Genomic DNA, 25,997 nt, shown 5'->3' on the forward strand with positions numbered 1-25,997 from the left:
TATATAATACAGTATCACTCCTCTCATTCCTTTGACTTCATATGAAGGTGTACAGAGATTAGCAGAAGAGCGGGAACATCAGGGGATACCCAGACAGCCTGACCCAGAGAAGAGTTTAGAACTTTTCCTCTTGGCAGCAATAAAGATGTCAAAATAAAGATGAACAGTGACCCCTAAAAGCCACCTATAGTCCCTAAACAGAGACTACTATATCAGCAAAGGCTAGCAGCAGCAGACAGAGACAGGCTAAACCTGAATAAGGAGAGGACTCCTCTATCACTTGCTATTCAAGTCTGACCCTCCAAAAGGCAGTATCAGCATCACCTTGGAATTACTGGCACTGCAGAGTCTCAGGCCCAACCCATCAACCTCCTGAATCAGAATCTGCATTTTGTCAAGACCAGTAGGGGTTTCATATGCATATGAAAGTCTGAGAAACAATGCTGTAAACTACAGGTGTCATCAGTAGCTGTAGCTACTGAGGAGCTTGCTCTCCCTTTCCACTGAGTTGCCTCCAGCAGGCACTGTGAGGACACATAGGAACCTAGGGTCTGAGGAGAGGTGGGAGGGAAGTTCCAAAGGGAAGAGAAAAAAAGAAAGAGTGTATAAAAAGTGCACATAATCCCATTTATTTATTTTTGCTGTTGTAGCCTAGGTTTTTGGTGTGATAGTCAAAAAATCATTGCCAAGGCAAATGTCAAGGAACTTTTCCCTATGTTGTATTATAGTTTTATGGTGTCAGGTCTTACATCTAGGTCTTTTATCCATTTTGAGTTCATTTTTGTATATAGTGTAAGATAAGGCTTTAATTTCACACTTTTGCTTGTGGAAATCCAGTTTTCCCAGCACCATTTATTGACAGGATTATCATTTCCCCATTGTGTCCTCTTAGAGGCTTTGTTAAAAATAAATTGACCATATATGTTTGGATTTGTTTCTGGGCCCTGTACTCTCTGTTCCATTGGTCTATGTCTCTGTTCTTATGCCAGTACCATACAGTTTTGAGTATTATAGTTTTGTAATATAATTTACATTCTGGAAGTGCAGTGACTTTAAGTTTGTTTTTCTTTCTCAGTATTGTTGTGGTTCTTCAGGATTATTTGAGGTTCTATGCAAACTTTAAGATTGTTTTATCTACTTCAGAAGAATGCCATGGGAATTTTGATAGGCACTGTGTTAAATCTATATTTTGGGGGGTAGTAGGAAGATTTTAATAATATTAATTATTTCAATCCATATACACAGGATATCTGTCCATTTAGGTAACAACAACAAAATGAAAAGGCAATCTATGGATTGGGGAAAAAAAATATTTGCAAACCACATAGCTGATGAGGGGTTGATACCCAAAATTTATAGAGAACTCTAACAATTCAATAGCAAAACAACAAATAACCTTATTTTAAAATGGGCAAAGGACCTGAACAGACATTTCTCCAGAGAAGGCATACAAATGGTCAACAAATATATGAGAAGGTGGTCAACATCACTAATCACTGGGGAAACATCATTAAGGAATGCAAATTAAAAACACCATGAGATATGATCTCACACTCACTAAGGTAGCTATTATCAAAAAAAAACAAGAAATAACAAATGACGCTGAGGGTGTAGAGAAAAGGGAACCCTAGTTCAGTGTTATTGGGAATGTAGATTGGTAGAGCCATTGTTGAAAACAGTATAGAAGTTCCAAAATAAATTAAAAATGGAACTACCATATAACCCAGCAATCCCTCTTCTGGGTATATATCCAAAGGAGATGAAGTCACCATTTCATAAAGATATCCATATTTTTTGCAGCATTATTCACAGTAGCCATGATCTGGAAACAACCTAAATGTCTGTCAAAAAGAGGAATGGATAAAGAAAGTGTACTACATGCCTGTAGTCCCAGCTACTCAGGAGGCTGAAGCAGGAGAAACACTTGAACTCAGAAGGCAGAGGGTGCAATGAGCTGAGATCATGCCACTTCACTCCAGCCTGGGTGAAAGAACGAGACTACATCTCAAAAAAAAAAAAAGAAAGAAAGAAAGAAAAAAAAAGAAAAAGAAAATATGCCAAACACACACACAGACACACACAGAGAGACACACACAGAAGAATATTATTCAACCTTTACAAAGAAGGATATCCTGCATTTGCCACAACATTGATAGACCTGGATGACATTATGCTAAGTGAAATAAGCCAAACACAGAAAGAAAAATATTGCATGATCTCACTTATATGTGGAACCTTAAAAAAAAAAAAAGAAAAGAAAACAAGGTCAAGTATAAGAGACAGAGAATAAAACAGTGGTTACCAAGGACAGCAGTGGGGGATAAAAGAAGATATAGGTCAAAAGATACAAAGTAGTAAATACGTAGGATGAAGCCTAGAAATCTAATGTATAACATGAGGATTTCTGTTAATTAAATTGCATGGTATTTGGGATTTTTGCTAAATAAGTAGATTTTAATTGCTCTTATCACACACAAAAAAACTATGTAAAATGATAGATATGTTCATTTGTTTCACTATAGTAAGCATTTTGCTATCTGTATATATCCTATAACACGGTATAAACCTCAAATATATACAATAAAATTTATTTTTATAAAAAATAGAGAGAGAGAGAAAGGCTGAACACCTGTAATCCCATCATTTTGGGAGACCAAGGTAGGAGGATTGCTTGAGACCAGTAGTTCAAGACCAGCCTGAGTGACACAGGGAGGCCCTATCTCTACAAAAAATTTTAAAATAAAAAATAAATTGGCCAGGCATGGTGGCATGCACCTGCGGTCCCAGCTACTTGGGAGGGCGAGGTGGAAGGATTGCTTTAGTCTGGGAGGTCATGGCTGCAGTGAGCCATGATGGTGCCACCACCCTCCAGCATGGGCAATAGAACATGACCCTGTCTTAAAAAGAAAACAAAAATCGACATACATCAAATTTCAGATCACCTTGTAGATAGTGTCAAGGAAAGGAACGGGAAGAAGTCTTAAATAATATTTAAGAATGAAGTTTTTGGCTGGACATGGTGGCTTGTGTCTATAATTCCAGCACTTTGGGAGGCCAAGGCAGGAGAATTGTTCGCTTGAGGCCAGGAGTTTGAGGCCAGCCTGAGCAACATAGAGAGACCCATCTCTGCAAAAGCAAAACCAAAAAAATTTAGCCAAGCATGGTAGCACGTGCCTACAGTACTAGCTACTAGAGACTAAGGAAGGAGGATTACTTGAGCCCAGGAGTTCAAGGCTGCAGTGAGCTATGATAGCCCCATTGCCACCAGTCTGGGTGACAGAGCAAGGCCCCATCAAAAAAAAAAAAGAAAAGAAAAGAAAAGAAAAGAAAGAGAAAGAAAAAGTTTTCAAACGAACAGTCTTAAGTACTCAAATAAGAGTGACTCAATAATCAAATGAATAAAAAAAAATGAAATGTAGCCAAGATGATTTTAAGATTTTTAAATGATATTTAAAATATTAAATAATATTTAAAATCAGTAAGAATAAATACAATCATCTCATATTTATATGTACAATATGTTGACAGTCCTTAAGAGGGTACTTCAACAGTGATTCGTTTAACCAGCAAACATTTATTTAAACTCTTTTAAACGCCAGCCACTATGCTAGGTGCTAGAAATGCAAACAAGACATGGCCCTAAGGGACTTAAAGATGTAATGGGTGAGACAGTCATTCACTTGGCAAATATTTGTTTATTGAGCCAGGCACTGTTGTGAGGGCTGAGAAGTAAGAGTGAAAAACACAAGCATAATCACTATTTGTGGCGCTTACATGGTAGGGGAGAAGACAGATGATACATGAGACACATAAGAAAAATGTATAGTATGTGGGATAAAGCTTAGAAAGTAAAGCAGTCAAGTAGGATTGTAAGTGTAGGAGGAGTGTTGCAATTTTAGGTGGGTGGCCAGAAAGAAGTATGAGTTTTGAGTAACCCTGAAGGAGGGAGGGAGCACACCATGTGAGTGTATGGAAGGAGAGTATTCCAAGTCGACTGAACTGTAATTCAAAGGCCTTTACGTACCAAGACCACCGAGGAGGCCATGTAGCTGCAGCAGAAGGAGGACGGGTGATAGAGGAGTTGAGGTTGGAGTGGGAACACAGGCCAGTTAGAGTGGGTCTTGATGGCCACCATGAGAACGTAGGCTTTTCCTCTGAGTGAGGGAAAATCCCTGTTTTTAAGCAGGGGAGTAACAGTAATCTGATTCATGTTCTAATAGGATAAAGCTGGTTGCTGTGAAAGAGGAAATTACAAGAAGTTTGTAGATTCTGAGTCTGTTTTTAAGGTGGAGTCACCAATATTTGTTGTTGAATGTTAAAAAAAAAAAAGACAATATATAAACAAATGAACGTAATAAAATATTATTGTGCTTTGTAACTAAATTCTGTAAATCAAGTCTCATATAAATCCAAAGAGCTCTAGAGTTGATCCACACACAGCACACCAGGCCCACTCTTGCAGGACTTCATGCTGGAACTACATGTTCTTTAAGCTACACAGAGCACTGCCGTATACCCAGCGGACATCATATAGCTTTTCTATATTGTGATGAGGAAACTTAGAAAATGAAGTCACAGGATGTTATAGTTGAAACCTGTCTTCTTTTCTTGGACCAATGTAAACCCCATGTTGGGGTATTTCTTCTTTTCTTTTTTTTTTTAAAAACACACGGTGGTAGGGAAATGTTGGAGTATTTCTTACAGATTTCCTCAATGTTCTGAAGTGGTAAGTTCTAAACCCATATGTTCCCTTCATTCAAGTTTACTAAAGATACGCTAATGAGGTTCCTCCTATTAGCTCCTGCTGTACTAGCACTAATCCAAAAGATGATCTCTAAAAGCCTCTTCAATTCTTAAGAAACCCAAAACCAATTTTTCAAGGTAGTTGAATAAAAAGTGGTAAACAAGGGTCTCAGAGAGAAAACATTCTGAAGTGCACTGAATCTGAATTATAAATTTCTAAATATCCAGTCATAAGTCTCAAGTTATTGTCAGAAAATGTTCATCCATTCTACCTTTCTTTTTGAAAGAATCTATAAGCCAGGATCATAAAATCACAAGAATTTACATTTTAAACATGTAACCACAAGGTGGAGATCTAAAGCAAAGATTAGTTTTCACAGCAGGGCTCAATTTAGAATCCAAAACTTCTTATCTAAGGTTAGAGTTGTACCCATCCTAAGGAAATTGATTTATTATTTTAAGCTAGAAGAAAACACAGTGCTTATATATCAGTAGTATTGTATATAGATTAGAAACATATATGGCATACAAGTATTTGAGGAAGGTTTAAGCAGTACTATGTCAGACAGCAAAGTGGAGACATTGATCATATTAGAAATTTCAAGCTTTAAATCTCAAGTAGGGAGAACACTATTGTTATATCACTTCATCATGAGTACATTTAACAAAGGCTAATGTGATTATTTTAGTCCAAATATATGGTTTATATTGAACAACTAATCCTTTAACCTGACAGCACTACTGGACTAGTGGTTCTAAAGATTCTAAATCGAATGAATAAAACACGCCTCTAGTTTTATTTCATTGGTATGTGATAATGGGACTGACTTACCAAGTTAGACCCTGGTGACAGCCGAAAACTTTCACCTTCTTTTTAGATGAATGGGTTTTATCAGTTTCCCTGATTATACACCAAACACATTTATTTAATTCACAAACTATCCTCCGGGTTTACTCATCTAGAAGTTTCATTATTTTTTTTAAAAAATCCATTTCTTTTGCTTTCTTTCAGTGTGAATAAGTATTCTTCCCTATAGAAACAACCAACTATCGAAACAGAAAATCCAAGCTAAATAACAGATAGAAAACATGGTACGATCTTTTCTCTCTGCTTCTACTTCCAGGTGCCTTTATTCAGAGATCACAAAACAGAAGTTAATTAAATTAACTACCCTCTTCCGCCACCCACAACCTCAGCTGAAATTCTTGGCAGCGAACGAATGCCTTAAAGTTCCTCTGTTATTTTTTATTGTAATGAAAGAATTCATTTGTGGAAACTGTATATCCTCTTAGCTTACTCAGATTCTAAGACCTTCAATCTTCAATTTATTAAGAGTTTTGATCACCTATACCTTAGAAAATTAAAAGGGAAGGCAAGCACAAACTCAAGTATTGTTGCGCTCAGCTATTAGGTGGGAATTTCCCCTCGTTCCTCAGCTCTGATTGATCTCATTCAGTCACCTGCCTGTGTTACAAGTGGTGAAGGAGAGTTTCAAATTGCTTATTTACATAACGATCAAAGTTTGAGATCTGCACTTAAGAGACCTTTGATCCTGTACACCTTGATTTAGAAATCAAATTGGGACTCTAACAAGAAACATTTGTCCCTTCCGCTACTTTCTGGTCTCAGCGAGGCCGGAAATACCAAGAGACGACTCCGCAGTAGTTTAGAACTTCCGCTTCCTGTTCTGGACGAAAGCAGAAGTGGAGAAACATGAAAATGTTAACCAAGAAGCACAATGACCTTTTGCAGACCACCACAACATTGAAGTTAAATTTAGTTCAAATGTTGCCTGTTTACTTAACCAGTGTAAGTTTATGTGACACCATATTAAACCAAAACAAAATCTGTAGAAACAGCGTGGGCGACGTTGAAAGACCCTATCTCTAAAAATAAAACAAACAAACAAAAATCTATCCTTGAGCCGGGTGCAATGACACAGGCCTGTAGTTTCAGCTACTGGGGAGGCTGAGGCGGGAGGATCAGGAGTTCCAGCAGAGCCTTTGCAAAAATAGCAACACCGGCTCAAAACAAAAATCTGTAGGAAGCGTTCAGATCACCATTACTGATTTGCAGAGGAACGTGAGTGAGTGAGAAACATTATCCAAAAGTGACCCCTGGAATGCAAGGGGCCAGATGATCAGTTACTAGCTTAGATGGCAATAGGGGCTGTTCAATTTTCCATTTAGGTAGCAGTACTCAAATTGTGCATGCATCAGAATCACACGGAGGGCTCCTCAAAATGCAAATTGCTGTGCCCATCCCACTCTCACCCCCCAGTCTCTAATTCGGTAAATTTGGTGCTAGGTCAGAAAATTAACATTTCTAGTAAATTCCTAGGTGTTGCTGATTCTGCTGATCTGAAGACTACATTTGGAGAACCACTGCTCTAAGTAATTTGCCTGTGAAAATGGGAAAACATCTTAAATTTTAGCAAATGTTAGGATCTCATTTTAAAGAGGAAATAAGACAAAAGAGTTAGGAGCATAGGGCTCACAATCAGCAAAACTTGGGATTTGAATCTGGATCTGCCCAAAGTCATGAGTCTGGGCAAATTGCTTAACCTCCCTGAACCACAGTTTCCTTACTTCTAGAATGTGAAATAATAATCATATCTGTCACTGAGAACCAAATAAAGTATTCTATGTAGGTGTCTGGCATATGGTACCTCATAAATGATTACTATTTTTAAGATTACATACACTATTAGAAAAATGGTCACATGTAGGCAATACTTTCTGAGATCTAGTCATGGGAGAAAGTTTAGTCAGGATACAATCTGTATTTGTTTTGGATTTAGATTAAATGAAAACAGATTGATACAGCTTAAAGAACAGTCTTTCTCCTTTCAAATAAATAACTCTCATAAGATCCCTTGTTCTTTCTTGAAACCTATCCCTAATTCCCATTTCTTTATTGTCATTTTAAAGTTTATTCTAACATTTATTAAGATGTCCCTTGCTGCTTTATTTCTCTATGCTGCTGTTTACACCAAAAACAAACAACAACAACAACAAAAACTGAACTTTTTCTTCTAGCAAGGAAAAATTTGAATAACACTAAAGCTCTTATGTAGTGGAGTTAACCCTTTCCATTAACCACCAAATCAGAATTTGAACACAAAGAATAACTAATTAACTTAAAAAAGAATAAAATTAACAACACCTGTTAACTAAACTAATGATATTTAAATTAATGTATACTGCCCAATTTCATTGTTAATGAGACATCTGTGCATTTTCACCAAAGTAACAGTATATTGCATCCCAAAGCAAAGACAGAACTAGAAGAAAGTGAATAGCAATTCTCCATCTCTTCTAATAATTGGAAATGGGCTCAACTTAATGCATGAAACATGTTTGCTGATAAAAGGGATAGCTCATTCATATATTAGGCAAATACTCACTGTGAGCTTACTATGTGACTCTTTCTGTGACACTGGGGATATACTGGTGAGTAGAAGAGCCCAAAGGCCTTACTTCATGGAGCTTTATAGTCTAGTTGGGAAAACAAACATTAATCAAATAAGCACACAAATATATAAACAAAGAGAAAGAGTGATAGGTGCAATGGACCAAAAATACAGGTTAAGTAACACAGGGACACTGGGGGTTGGAGCAGCACAGATAAAAGCACTCAGATGCTATGGAAAGGCCATAAAGTGACAGGAACATGATGGCACATTGGAAGATACTAAAGACCAGAGATGCTGGAGGTGAGAGTGAGGAGGAAGGATGGCTAAGTCAGGATCACGGAGTGTCTTGTCAACCATATGCGTTTTCATCCTAGGAAGGATGAGAAGCCACCAAAGGATTTGAAGAAGAGAATTGGCATGATCTAACTCGCATTTTTAAAAGATCACTTGGGCTTCAGTGTGCCAAATAGGTTACTGGGTGTAGGGGAGTATAAAATAAAAGGGGGAAGGAATGGCAAGAATGGTAACAAGAGTCAGTGCAGTTTAGGGCATTACTGTTATAGCCCAGGTGAGAGAGAGATGATGGTACATTGTACCTTGTTGTGATGAAATAGCTTAGTTATTCATTGTAACCTTCTTTAGTGGAAATTTGTGCAAATAAAAAATATCATTTTTTCAGATGTCAAAATATTGATGTGCCTGAAAACCTATAGATGGATCACATAATTGTTGAAGGTCCCTTCCATACTTTGACATGATTTAGATGAATTTCAAACCCACACGGTCGCACAATCAGCCTTCAGAGTGGCACTTTGTTTTGTTTTGAAGCTGCTAAATAGATGGCCCAAAAGATCCATTCACATGGGTATCTGAACTCATCATTTGATATTTCATTTTTGTGTGATAAAGGCTTATCAGTTCTTGGGAACCACTTGAATAAATATTTCCCAGAGGAAAATGTTTTCTAGGTAAGACACCAATGAGGATTACAAAAGAACTAGCTAAGAACAAACTTCTGGAAACATAGGACTGAGGATCTTCCCTGGGGAGGAATTTATTATAATCATAATCCTGAAAGATACCATCTCAAATGTCATAATCCCACAAGTTGAAATCCTTAAAAATCAAAATCCCAAAAATATAATTCTGGAAAAAAAACTCTACGCAAATAAACTAGAAAACCTAGAAGAAATGGATAAATTCCTGGACACATATAGTCTCCCAAGACTAAACCAGGAAGAAGTTTAATCCCTGAATAGACCAATAACAGGCTCTGGAATTGAAGCAATAATTAATAGCCTACCCACCAAAAAAAGTCCAGGACCAGATGGATTCACAGCCAAATTCTACCAGAGGTACAAGGAGGAGCTGGTACCATTCCTTCTGAAACTATTCCAATCAATGGAAAAAGAGGGAATCCTCCCTAACTCATTTTATGAGGCCAGCATCATACTGATACCAAAGCCTGGCAGAGACAAAACAAATAAAGAGAATTTTAGACCAATATCCCTGATGAACATCGATGCAAAAATCCTCAATAAAATACTGGCAAACTAAATCCAGCAGCACATAAAAAGCTTATCCACCATGATCAAGTGAGCTTCATCCCTGGGATGCAAGGCTGGTTCAACATATGCAAATCAATAAATGTAATCCAGCATATAAATAGAACCAAAGAAAAAACCACATGATTATCTCAATAGATGCAGAAAAGGCCTTTGACAAAATTCAACAGCCCTTCATGCTAAAAACTCTCAATAAATTTGGTATTGATGGAACATATCACAAAATAATAAGAGCTATTTATGACAAACCCACAACTAATATCATACTGAATGGGCAAAAACTGGAATCATTCCCTTTGAAAACTGACGCAAGATAGGGATGCCCTCTCTCACCACTCCTATTCAACATAGTGTTGGAAGTTCTGGCCAGGGCAATTAGGCAGGACAAAGAAATAAAGGGTATTCAATTAGGAAAAGAGGAAGTCAAATTGTTCCTGTTTGCAGATGACATGATTGTATATCTAGAAAACCCCATCATCTCATCCCAAAATCTCCTTAAGCTGATAAGCAACTTCAATAAAGTCTCAGGATACAAAATCAATGTGCAAAAATCACAGGCATTCTAATACCAATAACAGACAAACAGAGAGCCAAATCATGAATGAACTCCCATTCACAATTGCTTCAAAGAGAATAAAATACCTAGGAATCCAACTTACAAGGGATGTGAAGGACCTCTTCAAGGAGAACTACAAACCACTGCTCACTGAAATAAAAGAAGACACAAACAAATGGAAGAACATTCCATGCTCATGGATAGGAAGAATCAATATCGTGAAAATGGCCATACTGCCCAAGGTAATGGATAGATTCAATGCCATCCCCATTAAGCAACCAATGACTTACTTCACAGAACTGGAAAAAACTACTTTAAAGTTCATATGGAACCAAAAGAGAGCCCGCGTTGCCAAGACAATCTTAAGCCAAAAGAACAAAGCTGGAGGCATCATGCTACCTGACTTCAAACTATACTACAAGGCTGCAGTAACCAAAACAGCATGGTACTGGTACCAAAACAGAGATATAGACCAATGGAACAGAACAGAGACCTCAGAAATAATACCACACATCTACAGCTATCTGATCTTTGACAAACCTGACAAAAACAAGAAATGGGGAAAGGATTCCCTATTTAATAAATGGTGCTGGGAAAACTGGCTAGCCATAAGTAGAAAACTGAAACTGGATCCCTTCCTTACACCTTATACAAAAATTAATTCAAGATGGATTAGAGATTCAAATGTTAGACCTAAAACCATAAAAACCTTAGAAGAAACCTAGGCAATACCATTCAGGACATAGGCATGGGCAAGGATTTCATGTCTAAAACACCAAAAGCAATGGCAACAAAAGCCAAAATTGACAAATGGGATCTAATTAAACTAAAGAGCTTCCACACAGCAAAAGAAACTACCATCAGAGTGAACAGGCAACCTACAGAATGGGAGAAAATTTTTGCAATCTACTCATCTGACAAAGGGCTAATATCCAGAACCTACAAAGAACTCAAACAAATTTACAAGAAAAAAACAAACAACCCCATCAAAAAGTGGGCAAAGGATATGAACAGATATTTCTCAAAAGAAGACACTTATGCAGCCAACAGACACATGAAAAAATGCTCATCATCACTAGCCATCAGAGAAATGCAAATCAAAACCACAATGAGATACCATCTCACACCAGTTAGAATGGTGATCATTAAAAAGTCAGGAAACAACAGGTGCTGGAGAGGATGTGGAGAAGTAGGAACACTTTTACACTGTTGGCAGGACTGTAAACTAGTTTACAATCATTTATTGAGAATAAACTCATTTATTGAGAAAGTTTCAATGTTTTTACATACATGCACAATGCTTATCTGCAAAGTGAACATTATAACACACTTTCATGGAGTCAATTTAACACACTTGTAACACACATTATAACACACTTTCATGGAGTCAATTTTTTAAAAAATGCATGAAATGAATCAGAAGTCTCTAAAAATTCTACACAGTTTATCCCTCTAGTATTCGAAATGATGTGAACATGAAATACATAGCATATAGAATGATAAAAAAAAAAAATTGACAATTTAGTGGAAAAAAACAAAAAAGAAAAAGATTTTTTTTTTTTTTTTTTTTTTTTTTTTTTTGAGACAGAGTCTCACTCTGTCACCCTGGCTGGAGTGCAATGGTGCGATCTTGGCTCACTGCAATCTCCACCTCCTGGGTTCAAGCAATTGTTCTGCATCAGCCTCCTGAGTAGCTGGGATTACAGGTGCCAGCCATCACACCCTGCTAATTTTTGTATTTTTGGTAGAGATGGGGTTTCACCATGTTGGTCAGGCTGGTCTTGAACTCCTGACCTCAAGAAATCCACCTCCCTCAGCCTCCCAAAGTGCTGGGATTACAGGTGTGAGCCACCATGCCCAGCCAAGAAAAAGAAATTAAAAACAGAATTTGACATATGAAAAAGTGAATTACAGGAATAGATTACGGGCAATTACAGGGAGATAGTCCATAAGAGTTGGCCAACTTTCATGATTATTAACTATATTTTGAAGTCTGGCATCACAATAAATACCTGCTTTTTTCTTTTAAGAGAAGACTCTCCTTGGAGAATACATTTACATTCATTTTCTATATGGTGCTGCTCCTTGGGAAATTCTTCTGTGATTCTATATATACATTGACATGAACATTCCCTATTAAAATTTTACCATCTTCTGCTTAGGGATTTTGAACTTTTGGGATTTCAACATTCAGAATTATGCTGTTTGGAATTGTGTCTTTTGGGATTATGATCCAAACCCTTCCTTAGTAGGCCTATGTGGCAGAAGAGGGAGGGGTGCAAAACAGAGTAGGTAAAGAGGGAATGAGACACTAAAGACAAACTTCACCTCTTTCCTCAAGTTTGCCATCCCTGCGAATGAGGAGTTATGGGAGGTTGTTACAGGAAGTATGCTGTCATTTTTAATTGGTTTTATACAACGCCTTCCCTCTATAGAAGATCAGCCAAGAATGACAATAAATCCTAGCCATATATATTCTAATTAGACTCTTCATTATTGAAAGCAATCTCAGTAAAAACAGAAGCTAGGCATAGTGGCATACACCTGTAGTCCCACCTACTCAGGAGACTGAGGCAGGAGGATCGATTGAGCCCAGGAGACAGAGGGAAAGATGTGTTCACGAACATGGACTTCCTCTCCACAACAGTTCAGAAGGCCACTACTTCTCCTCTCCCTTTCAATTTATTCCTGTGGTGAGAGGATTCCCATGGTTCCTATCTTTTGAAGGTGATACACAAGTCCCCAAAACTGTGGCTGTTTATTTTCTCTCCCTTAAGGTACAGCTGAGCCCTGAGCCACTGCCAAGATACTCTAGGTTGAGAATTAAATTCCTCTGTTTTAAAGCCTCTATCATGAATTTGGATGAAGATATTTGATAGCTGGCACAGAATCCTCTCTTTTTCTTATACACTGAATTTAATATGTATAGTTCTATGTTGTTGAAGATAATGTACATAAAGTTCATAGCATAGTGCTTGTTTTATTCAAAAGACTTATACCTAACATAAAACCACTGCTTTACTTCCTCTAATATTGCTCTCAACTTCTACGAGAACCTTTCTTGTATTCTGCATGCTGTTATTATAGGGAATTTTATTGCCAGTGGGTCTATAAGAGTTTTCCTGGAGTTAAAATCTTCTAAGGCAGTGAACAGGTGACAACTTGAATCACATTTATCTGGAGTGATTTTACAGGATCACTCCAGATAAATGTGATTCAAGTTGTCACCTGTTCACTGGCAAGTAAAAATGCAGGTACTGGCCCTGGTCCAAACCTACTGGATTAAAATCTCTATTCTGATAAAAACTCCAAGCAATTCCTGCTGTATTGTAGCTATGTTACAGCACTATACGGATGCACTGCTCTATTTCATGTTAGTGGCAGGGAAGGGAGTGGGGTGTGTATCACTGTCAGCCGCCTTCATTCATGAGGCAGCCTAAAGTGTTCCATTCATTTGGTTAGTCAAGTAGGTTGGTCCAAAATTTTGTCTTGGTCAAAAAGGTTAAAATAATTTCTCTTATTTTAGGAGTGAAATTTGAGTAAAGGGAGGATGATTATCATCTAGTCTCCACATAGATGGAGCTACCGCTCTGGTGGGCATTTGGAAATGTCAGAGGTGAGGGAGGGAGTCACATTGCTGACTGATGGGTACTGTGGGCACTTGGTGGTCAGGGGTCTAAGATGCTAAACTTCCTGCCTTTGGGTGACCTCTCACATAAAAAAGAATTGTGCTGCCCAAATGTCAATAATACCCTAGGTTGAGAATTAAATTCCTCTGTTTTAAAGACTCTATCATGAATTTGGATGCAGATATTTGATATCTGACACGGAATCCCCTCTTTTTCTTTTACACTGAGTTTAGTATGTGTATTTCTATGTTGTTGAAGAGAATGTACATAAAGTTCATAGTATAGTGTTTGTTTTACTTTAGATAGCTCTTTTCAGATTTACATTGATTTGATCAATGAAAATAAATGGTAGAGGAGGATTAATTATAATGATTATATTTTTCCTGGGGCTTGCCAATTTGAATACAATCTAGAGTGAAAAAAACAACGGAAGAAGGGTGATATCACCTGTCTTAACTTAGAAAGTTGGCATGAAACCTCTTGACTTCAGGAAAGTCCAGCATCTGTTAGACCAGAATTCCTCATCAACTTTCCATTATTATCACTAACAACATTAAACTTTTGAAAGAAAGAAAGAAAAAGAATAGAGAGAGATAAAAGAAAAAAAAAAGAAAGAAAGAAAGAAAGAAAGAAAGAAAGAAAGAAAGAAAGAAAGAAAGAAAGAAAGAAAGAGAAAGAAAGGAAGGAAGGAAGGAAGGAAGGAAGGAAGGAAGGAAGGAAGGAAGGAAGGAAGGAAGGAAGGAAGGAAGGAAGGAAGGAAGGAAGGAAAAGAAAAGAAGGAAGGAAGGAAGGAAAAGAAAAGAAGGAAGGAAGGGAAGGAAGGAAAGAAAAAGAAAGAAAGAAAGAAAGAAAGAAAGAAAGAAAGAAAGAAAGAAAGAAAGAAAGAAAGAAAGAAAGAAAGAAAGAAAGAAAGAAAGAAAGAAAAGAAAGAAAAGAAAAGAAAAGAAAGAAGGAAGGAAGGAAGGAAGGAAGGAAGGAAGGGAAAAGAAAGAAAGGAGAAGAGAAAAGAAAAGAGAGGAAGGAAGGGAGAGAGGGAGGGAAGGAGGGAGAGAGTGAAGGAAGGAAGGAAGGAAGGAAGGAAGGAAGGAAGGAAGGAAGGAAGGAAGGAAGGAAGGGAGGAAGGAAGGAAGGAAGGAAGGAAATAGTAACTACGTGAAGTGATCGGTATGTTAATTAGCTTTATTTTCACAATGTAGGTATATATAGAAACATCAAGGTGTACATCTTAAATATACACAATTTATTATTTGTTAATTCAGTAAAGCTGAGAAAAAAACTATTCAATGGATTACACAAAATTTTGCTGAAAGTTGGGAAGATAGAGTGCTTTTCATTGAAACACTGTGCATTAATATTTGGCCCTAGCTTTCACGGCTGTTAACAGTAGTTTTTAAGATAAATTGTGTTTTCTATAAAAATAAATCCAGTGTTAGGATTCATAATTTGCACCAGACTCAGGGAAAAAAAATCCTTGCTCCAAAAATGCAGTTGAAATGGTATTCTTGCCAGAAGCTATATGCCATTCTGCAATTTATTTCCTCCTCAATAGAAGAAAGAACTTCAAAGCTATAAGTATACACATATGCTACAAGCATGTCTAAAATCTAAATGTAGGAAGTCTGAACCCACACTTCCACATGATACAATTGGCAATTCTATAATTTATCTTGCAAGATAATATAAAAGTAACAAGAATTAGAGATTGAGAGAAGACATAAATTACACAAGCAAAGAATAGTGAGGTGTAGAAAATAAACTTTCTAAAATACAAATGTGATCAGCAACTCCTATCATCTTTAGGATAAAATTCAAGTTCCTTGAGATGTCCTGCAACTCCTTTCACATTCTGACCTTTTGAAAACTGACAAATCTTCATGTATTTTGAACACTTACTTGAAAAGCAAAGCAAAGCATGTGGGAGCCTAATATCACAAAAAAAGGAAAAGAAAGCACTGCTCTGAGGGATGGAAGGAATGAAGTTCTAGTGTCCACTTTGCCACTGACTTTGTACAAGTTACTTTGGTCATCTATGAAATTGTGAGAGAAAATAGATGGTAGCTGGTGCTAACAATTCATTGATCTGCTAGAATTTTTGCTTCATTGATGGAATTGCTCAGTATGTCAACAAGGCTTATCACTGGTCTGTTTCACATCATTTTTTAATGAACTGTGCCCTGGATTAATATAAATTTAAGAAGTAACTGCTAGTAGTTTGAATATTGATACCTTTTTAGAATGGAAAAGGGAATTTTTGGCAGCAGAAAGCAAGCAGTGAAACTCATGCTCTCTTTTATTTTATGGGAACATAAGTTTTTAAAACTCCTAGCACTTTACCCATCTGTTTCCTTGAACATTCATTTGAGAAAAGTCTTTTAAATTTCAACTGAACTACAAAAAGTTCATTTTAACAATTTACCACATTGAAGCAATTCAAGTTTGTCCTAATTCTACATATAAAGAAACCTTCCTTGTAGCAATTTATTAGAGGACATTTTTGGTGTCTTTCACAGTGATACTCAGAGTATTTTTAGTACATGAGTTCTCCCCAAGGCTTTTTCAAAAGAAGTGTGTTTCTAAATAAACTTTCAAAAGAAATCCAATAAAAGCAAAGATAGTATGACAGCAGCTACTTGGGAGAAAAAAAGCCATCATAATTGGTCTATAATGGTTTCTTCTGGGAAGCTCATGCTGCTTAAATGAAATTCTAAAAGTATCAAGATTTCAATACTTCTATGCAAATTAGTAGACTCTAAAATATGTACACAAATCTAAAATGACTGGCTCAGAATGTATAATCACTATACTGCCACCAGCTACTCTAAATTTCACCCAAAGCAATCCAGTCTCCAATTTAATCCCAAGAGGATATACTTTTATGCATTTCTAAAATCTGAATTCTACAAGAAATCAGCTTTCTGCAGTCCCCTGGTGGCTTCCAGCCCCACATCTTTTCACATTGTCTCCCCTCCCGCCCAGCAGTTTTTCACTGAGGACCTGCATTCAACAAAAAGCCCCAGAATGCTGCCTACTGTATATGAAGCACCCAGGCAAAATTTGGAGTCTTAAACAGTGGCATTGGCATTCCAATTAACTGTACACATTGTCAAGGCACTGATGATGGAATTTTGAAGTATGTGGCAGAACTGTGTTCCAGCAGAAAAAGGAGAAAAACCAATTTCAACTGTAATAATTAGGATTTGCACTCTTGGAAACAGCACTGGGCAGAATCTTACCATCATCCAAATAGATGCTGTAGGATCTATGGAAGTTTGCATCATGTAAGAGTGACAAAGAATGGACATTACTATATAACTTTCATCCTGCCCCCATTCAGTTGACAATACTTCCATCTGGCCTGATGGGCCAAGAGGAAATGGGAAAAGCCTGAAGTTTATCTGGATTTATATTAGAGAACTACTGGCCAGAAGCAGGAATACAAAATAGATGAGCAAAGGATAAAAGGTGAAGAATTCAAGACAGCATATATGAATGAAGTTCACAGGACAGATTTCGGCAGGAGAGAGATGTGGGAGAGAAAATTTCAAGAGGTTTACTATGATAAGAAAGGTGGCTCACCCATGTAATCCCATTAGTCTGGGAGGCCGAGGCAGGCAGATCACCTGATATCAGGAGTTTGAGACTAGCCTGACCAACATGGCGAAACCCTGTCTCTACCAAAAACACAAAAATTATCTGGGCGTGGTGGTGTGTGCCTGCAGTCCCAGCTACTCAGGAGGCTGAGGTTTGAGAATCACTTGAACCTGGGAGTTGTAGGTTGCAGTGAGCCAAGATCGCACCACAGCACTCCAGCATGGGCGACATAGCAAGAAATTTACTTGGGACATTGCGATAAACATTTAAATTCCCTTGAATTAATTTTCATTGCCTGATTGGTGTTGTTTTGAATGTGACACCATCTACAAGGGATCTCTCGGTCTCTCAGGCACAACTTGAAACCACAATCTTTCCAAAATGCAAATCTGATCATGTCACTCCTCTCCTGAAAATTCTTCAGAAGTTCCAAATCAGTCTGCTTAGCACTGGATGAGCTGGTCTCGAATTAGGTTCAGTCACATGTCCTAAGCTATCACCTAAATTCTATGCTCCAGCCATACACGTAATGGATTGTTCTGCAGATGCATTGTGATCTCACAGGCCTTCAGACCTTCACACTCACACTGCTCCCTCAGCTTGAAATGCCTCCCTACCTCATTCTTTTATTCATCCTTTCATACAACAAACATTTATTGAGCACCTATTATGTGGTAGGCACTGTTCTAGGTTATGAGTAACCAAAACAGTAAACAATGATGACAACAACAATAACGAAACAGTGAACGAAACACAAAATAAGCACCTGCCTACATAGGGCATACATTCCTTGGATAGTTCTTCATGCTATTCAAAACACACTCTGATATCATAGTAACAAACAGTAGGGTGTGGACCTTGTTTAAATCTTGTTTCAAGTACACTACCTTTTAAAAAATCATGAAACAACAGAAGAAACTTGAATCTTACTGGATATTTGAAAATATTAAGAAATTGTTATTTCTAGGTGAGACAACAGTATTGTAATTATGTTTTTTAGTAAAAATGAGAGTCTTGATCTTTTATGGATACACACTAAAATACTTATGGATGAAATAATATGCAGTCTGAAATTGGATTTAAAATAGTCTGTTTAGCTGGGCTCTATGGCATGCACCTGTGGTCTCAGCTACTCAGGAGGCTGAGGCAGGAGGATCATTTGAGTCCAGGAGTTCAAGTCCAGGCTGGGCAATGTAGCAAGACTCTGTTTCATGTCATCAAAGAAAAGAGAGAAGAGAGACCTGAGCTAACACAGCAGCATGCTCAGCCGCCTTACCATATGATACTCCCTTGGACCAACTCAGGACTCTGCAGCGTCCCCACCAGCAAGAAGGCTTTCATTAGATGTGACCCTTTGACCTTGGATTTCTCAGGCTCTAGAACTGTAAGAAATAAATTCCTTTAAATTAATTAAAATAAAATAGCCTATTGGGGGTTGTAGGGAGTGAGGAAGTGTAGATAAAACAAGATTGGTTATGTGTGGATAGCTGTTAAATTATCTCTCTACTTCGTATACGTTTGAAAATTTCCATTACAAAAGATTTTTAAAAAGGAACAAAGGAAAAACGTCAAGATGCATTTGGACTCCTGCCCTCCATCAAGTCTTTTCTGGGCTCCATACTCCCAGGCCCATTCTCTGGAACTCAAGGGGCCTGCTTGCTTTCCTAGTCACTTGACTCATTCCATCATTACATCATTTTGCCCCTGTTGGTGTATATCACCCCAATGAGACAGCCATTTAAGGGCAAGGACTGTGTGTGTCTGTCTAATCATTCTTTTCATCAGCTACAATTACAATGCCTGGTGAAAAAATAGACACTGGACATCATCTCTGCAAATGAAAAACCAAAGGCTATGAAAATCAGATTTCAATGAAAGCAACATTAATTTCAGCAGAAGGGAAGCTTGGTAGCTGCCTTCTCTACTAACCAAAATGATCTGACAGATGCAATTCCACTGGCTCAGCATACATTTACTGAGTCCCCCACTGTGTGAGAGACACTGTGCTGGGTACCATATGCTCCCTATTAACAACTGTCTTCTTTCTTTGGGGTCTCCATAAAAGCCCAGGAAAAAAATGGCTATGCACATGTGTACACACACATAAAATTATTTTCTTGTTATTATTCCCTTTAGGATCCAGTTGAAATAAACAACAAAGTTAGTATCCTTGTAGTAATCTAGCATTTGTTTGTTCGTTTTACATACTGTATTCATAAATGAAATTAAATGCATTGATATTTTAAATGGTTGTGAGGCCAATATAAGTCAAATATTAAGTTAGCTGAGGATAAAACAACTTTTGTTTCTTCCCTGAGGCTTATTTCCATTTTAAAAAAGTTAAAAGCAAAATATATATGCATACTATTTGTTCTACTAATGATATGAAAGTTGTAAATTCTGACAAGTTTAAGTAAGTAGTGGGTGACATGGGTCCCTACTCACCCTCTCCCAATCCCAAATTAAGTACAGATAAACAAATCAACCTCATGATAAGGTAAGATGAATAATATGCTCTAGTTTTGTGGCATTGTTTTCTTCAAGGTAGATTACCTACCTCAATTTTGAGTAAAATTACATTGTCTGTCAAGAAGAGTTCACATCAAATAAAGAGTATTTTCAAAGAATACACACTTAACTCACTTTGCTCACTTACCACAACTTTGAACTTAATTTTATTGGTGCCGCTGCAATGACAATATTTCAGAACCTATGAAAATCTTGCTCAGTGATGGCACAGCCCAATAGCTAGAGCTATCCTTCAACACGTTTAATTCCATAAATGTTAAGGTAAACTATGCTTTGCAAAAGCTATTAACCATTCATAAAGCATAACAAAGCAGAAGGCAGGATCACTATTGCACATTTTCCAGTACAGCTGCACTCGATAAGCCCAGTTTTACATGCTCGTCACCATCATGTATTACACAGGGCATGCACCTCGAAGAAGCCGAACACATTCTTACGAAATGAACAAGTGAATGAATCTCATAAGTTTGGACTAATGAAGCAGGGTCAAATACTAAAAGCCTATATTGTACAAGAGCATCCATATATAGTTTCACTATTCTAAGAGTACATTAAAGCCAAAATATGTATCTTGATCAATGTTTTTGGATGACCACAGAGGAGGTCTACAGAACAAAAAAAAAAAAAAAAAAAAAAAAAAAAAGATTGGAAAAACTCTTTTAGTGGTGGCCAAAATAATATTTTTATCAACTACCTGAATGTAAATGATATTTATAAACATTCAACTATGTGTTCAAAATATTTAAGGCTAGTAATTTATAGTGTTAGTAGTAATTTCCATTATCTATGAAGTATCGTATTAAACCAAGATAAGTGCCTATCAACTCCTAACTTGCAGCCTTCTCTAACATGGGGCTAGCACCTAGTTGCTGAAGTCAGAAACCTGGCTTGAACTCTGTCTTGGACTCCCCTTTTGCCTGGCCCCATTACCCTAATTACCAAAGTGTATTGTGCCTATGACCCAACAATCTTTTCCTTTTGTCTGCCTGGAAACCTCCCACTTTTCCTTCCAATTCACAATTCTGTATAGCTAACCTGACTCTCCCAGACAGACTTAGGCCTTCCTTATGTGTAATATACCTTAGCCATATTTCTGTTGTATCATAATTACTATACCATTATATTATAATTATTCAAACCTCTCCTTTCTTGGGAAGCGGCTGTTCAGATGAATTCAACTGAATACATTGGTGGAGCAAACCCAAGCCAATATCCACAAGAGGGAGCCATAAATCAGGAATCAGAGGTAAGAAACACTAGCTCCAAGGGATCAGATTAAAAGGGTACCTGGAATGCTGAGCAAGTAAGATCTGGGAAGTGAGGGGAAGGATAGAAATGAGAGCAGGTTAACTAAAGGAAAACAGTTCAGAATAATTGCCACAAACACTGGTGGGTCTGAACCTCACATTTACTCAAGAGAGTTCTGTTGCACAGAAATTTTTAAGCTATTTTAACACAGCCAACTCAAGGAAATCAGTCAGGGTGTTCCATTATCTGCCAGATGAATGGTCAGATATTTGGAAGGGTAGAGGTCTGATCTCTTCTCCCAGGGAAGGTAAAGCCCAGGCCTTGGCTCAGCTGGGATTCGGGAGCTGAAAGTATAAAGGAAGTGAGTCTGTGGGGGAGACTGGTTGCTATAGGTGACAGCAGAGGGGAAGTGACATCTATGGCTCAGGGAAAGGGTAGAAGGAGCCAAAGAGACTCTAAAGCTCTCATTCATTTATTCAATAAACATACAGTAGGTGCTTAATGTGTACTAAGCACTGTGCCAGGGCCCTGTGACCTCATGGTGAAAGAGAGCCTTCATAAGTACGAGAGTGTTAGAGAAGGAAAGAACAGAATTTTGAAGATTATGTTTGCCAGGGGTTGCTCAGCTAGTTGTTAAGCTACAGGAAATAATGAAGACAAGAAAGGGACCCAAACCAAGGGTAGGAGCAAAGATTCAGTGAACGGATAAGAAGAGCCAGTGGCATTCAGGAAGCCAGCCTGGGAAGATGGGCAGAGGTAGCAGTGCCTGCAGGGAAGTGTGTCCTTCAGGTGTCTGAGCCCAAGGGGGAGGGCAGGCGAGGAGCTGAACCTGTTCATAGAGGAAGGAAAGATTCTTGGACACAAGTTCACCTCTAGGCTGTAGCAAGAACAGAGTGGGCAATAAAACATTCATTTGTTGACTAACTTAACAAATGATGAATGAATGAATATGACTGTCCTCCCTTTTACATTGTTTGATTTAATTAGTTTGATCCTTGAGGAGTATTTGAAGCAGTAAGCCTTAGAAACTTCTGTCCTGATTGCCCAGGTTGTATAAAATCTAGCACCTTTTCTTCTTTTTACTGCTCTATTTCCTCTCCTGTTCCTTCTGACTCTCCTTAACATTCTAGAGCTCTTTGAATCTCATGAGCCAAAGAAGGGAAAGGGAGTGAAGCTGAGCCATCAAGTTGCATATTTGGGGCAAATCATAGCAAAAGACTTGCTGCAGAAACAATCAATTGTTTTAGATTTTCATTTGGCTACATTATCCTTCCATCTATACCACAGGTGTAATAAAAACTGTTATTTTACTTTGCCAGTGGAGAGTGTATCCAAGTCGTTTACAGTTCACAGCTAAATAAAATGCTATTTGGGTTCTCATTAAAGCCTTGTTAGGATGTTATATAATAGAGGAAGAAGCTTAGAGGGACAGCAAGGCCACTTGATGCTTTGGAGCACGTATTGTCTTCCCACTCATTACCTTGCCAACGTGAGTGTGCACAGTTGGTCCTTCCAGCGAGCTCTGGACCTGCCTCTTCACATCCTTGGCTGCGTTACTGAGAATCTGTCAGCTCATTCTCCTCACCCCTGGAGGGAATCACATAAGGAAGTTCAGTCAGGGTCAAGGTGGCTTGTTTCTCTTCCTCTTCAATGGATTTACTCTATAATCCTATTTGTCCTGCCAAATGAAAGGAAATCCTTATTGTCTTTTCACACTTGAGCTTCCCTAACGCAAGAGCTATCTTAAGAGTTATGACTAAGTTACCAAGTTGCTTCACGTAGGTATTTGTTTTTTCCTGGAATGGTGATGGGATCAAGGCCCAAATCTATGAAACGGTTTGTGAGAATTTTTGGAACTATAAGGTATTTATCAGGATGAATAGTGGTGGTTTGATGTTGATCTTACTCATTTTCATTTCTGTTTTTCTCTGAGAATTTTAACCATGTTACTTGAAATTTCCTCAAAAAATGATTTAATGATAAAACTTTCAGAAGAGCAAAATGTTAATAAGCCCCAGTTCCTAATCTGGCCTGTGTCTAGTAATAGTCAATGTCTCAAAATTTCAGGATAATTAAAAATAAGGCTTCCTAAAGTTGCAATAAACCTTTTTCTGTCTCTTCAGGTAATTGAAACGATGCCATATGCTATTTTAAGTGCAAAAATATTTTACCTCAAAGGATCCAATTGGATCTCAGAAAAATGCTATCTAGAGAAAAACTACCCATAAAAATCATGGAATTATAAAATAATAAGGTGAAAATAGTCTTAGAGGTCAGTGCAATAATTGATAGTCCTGTCCCTTTGCAGATGAGGAAGCTAAGGCTGCTCAGATGACATGATTTGTACATGGTGACAAAACTCATGAATGGAGAACCAGGACACAAACATGAATCTTCTATTCCCCAAAGTCCAAGGCTATGTACAGAAAATTGTAGGCCACTGCACATCCTCCCTTTTATAATTGTACATTTAGTAATACAAACTTCATATTAAATTTCCAAGTTCATATCCGGATTGAAGGATATGTCTCCATGTATTTCCTTAAACATTTCCAACTGTTTTTTTTTTTTTTTTTTTTTTTTTTTTTTTTTTAACTTATTGCATTTGGCCTTTATTCTCAACTCAAAAGCTTGGTATAAGTGCAAGCCTTTTGGAATTTTTTAAAAGATAGAGATTTCCTTTGTGTCTGAGATCTAGATTTTCCTTAGATCTTATTTCCTCTTGGTTAGTTCAATTTTCCTCTTTAAAACTCCTTTATTTTCATTTAACTAAGGAAGTGTGTTCATCATGTACCTTCTTACCTCTTGAAATATTTGTTTTGTTTAGCCATGAAAGTCCAAATGCAATTTAACACCTAAAAAGAGAAGAGGTAAAATTGTAAAACTGTAACAATTTTGCTAAATTGAGCAGTACTTCTTTAAAAATCTTAGGAAATATGAATTCTTCTATTGTGAGCTATACACTTGTTGTCACTTAAAGATAACTACCACTTCTCTAAACTCAGCCAGTGAGGTATCTAATCCTAATGTCCTTTCACCAAGGTAAGAAATGGTTATCTTTCTGGATATTAAAAGACAATAAACATATCAATTAAATTAAAAGATGAAGATTATTAAAGTGATTTAACAGATTTAAAGATTATTAGAGTTCATTTCTCCAGTCTGACTACAGCTCCAAAGGATGAGTATTAAATGAAACATATTTAATAATTTTTAATTCAAATCAATTTCATATTCTTGAGATGTTCATCAAAAATAAATGCTGACATGTTATCATACAAGTTCAAAGCACTTCCTGTTTGGTAAAAACGAAGACCTAATGTTCTGTATAATCATGTTGTCTTGAGAAAAGACTTCAGTTTTATAGAAAGTATTCTCTCCCCCATGCCAGGAATTGAAAGGAGGGAAAAGAGACAAAAAAACAAAAACATAAAAAAACAAAAAACAGTTGTTGGGTAGAAAAATAATTCTTGTAGTATCATTATTAAATTTGGCTACAAACAGTATTGGTATGCTTTATGTCCAAAATGGTATCATTGGAATTGCTTTAATGGATGAATAATTATTTTACCATGTAACCATGGATTTTACCAGAATACCTCCCCTATGTAAGGCAAAAGTGAGCAAGTTTAAAAACAGTAACTCATGATCACCTGCTACTTTAAAAATCCAGTGATATGCATACCTTTTATTCAGAAGTGAGTAATGCCCTCTAGATCTCTCTTTTTATTCTGCACCTTTGTCAGCCAACCCACTTTATGGCTATTAAGTCCATAAAGCTTCTGAATCCTCTACAGCTCATCTCAAAACAAAAGCTAACCACCTGACATGCAGGGCTGGTTGTGTGAAAATACAACAATCCCTCTCCAAGACCGTGATAACCTGAGTCAACAGTGAACACATTAGTGAAATACAATTGTTGGTTTATGGAGTAATTCCAGTTAGCCACTGAACATGAGGTATCTTCTAATTCTTCCATTGTTTAAAGATTCATTCTGTTTGTTTGCCCGTAAGCCAAGTGGACACAAAAGAAGAAACAATGAAATCATGAGTTGATCTGGTCCACCTAAAATAACTCCCATTACTTAAAAAAAAACCTAAATTAATTCAGTCTTTGCTTTAATAAAACATATTTAAATGGAAACTTTGAGCTATAATAAAGAGTATTCTTCAAACTATACAAAAAGACTAAAATTCTTTATATCAAAATTTTTCACTGATGTATAAGACAATCTAGGTTTCCTGAAAGAAAACAAATAGACCTCTATAAAGATAACATAAATGTATACCTCCACTACTTCCACCAAAGTAAAAATACCATACTCTTTTTCAAAACAAACAGTTAAAGACTAGGATAGCTGATCTAGATGGGACCCTAGAAGGTATCTCACCTTGCCCCCTGACATTTGATGGAGAAAAAAACTGGGGAGCAGATAGGTTCACTGATTTGAGGTAGACACAGGTCAGTGGCTAGCATGTAACTAAACTAGAAGTAGACTAATGGTTGCATGAATCTCTTCTCTACTCTTTCTATGTAGGATATAGTTCACCATCATCCTCTTGCCTTCCTGTTTAGGATCCTCTCTGCTATGCACTTGTTACAAGTGCCTAATCTATGATCTGTTCCTAAAGAGTCTGACGTTCCCAGTTAACTATTAAGTTTGGAAAATAATCTCTTAAACTAGAGTGCAGTCTTAAACCAAAATGTAGCTCTGGCATA

General features: G+C 37.3%; 1 protein-coding gene across 4 annotated transcripts in view; it reads right to left on the minus strand.

Moving 5' to 3' along the window:
• The window catches only part of HMCN1 (hemicentin 1), a 508,510-nt gene extending 483,067 nt beyond the window's left edge, over positions 1-25,443 (minus strand). For 2 of the 4 annotated variants that reach the window (XM_050765511.1, XM_050765484.1), the window contains exons 1-3: positions 24,080-25,443; positions 22,758-22,864; positions 18,777-18,882 (exon numbers count right to left, since the gene is read on the minus strand). The gene's annotated coding sequence lies outside the window, so the exon portion shown is untranslated. The remainder of the gene's footprint in view (positions 1-18,776; positions 18,883-22,757; positions 22,865-24,079) is intronic. The other 2 variants (XM_050765519.1, XM_050765493.1) reach the window with 1 other exon arrangement.
• Positions 25,444-25,997: the final 554 nt, after the last annotated feature.

This window comes from Macaca thibetana, chromosome 1 (genome assembly GCF_024542745.1).
Source record: "Macaca thibetana thibetana isolate TM-01 chromosome 1, ASM2454274v1, whole genome shotgun sequence".
Lineage (NCBI taxonomy): Eukaryota > Metazoa > Chordata > Mammalia > Primates > Cercopithecidae > Macaca > Macaca thibetana.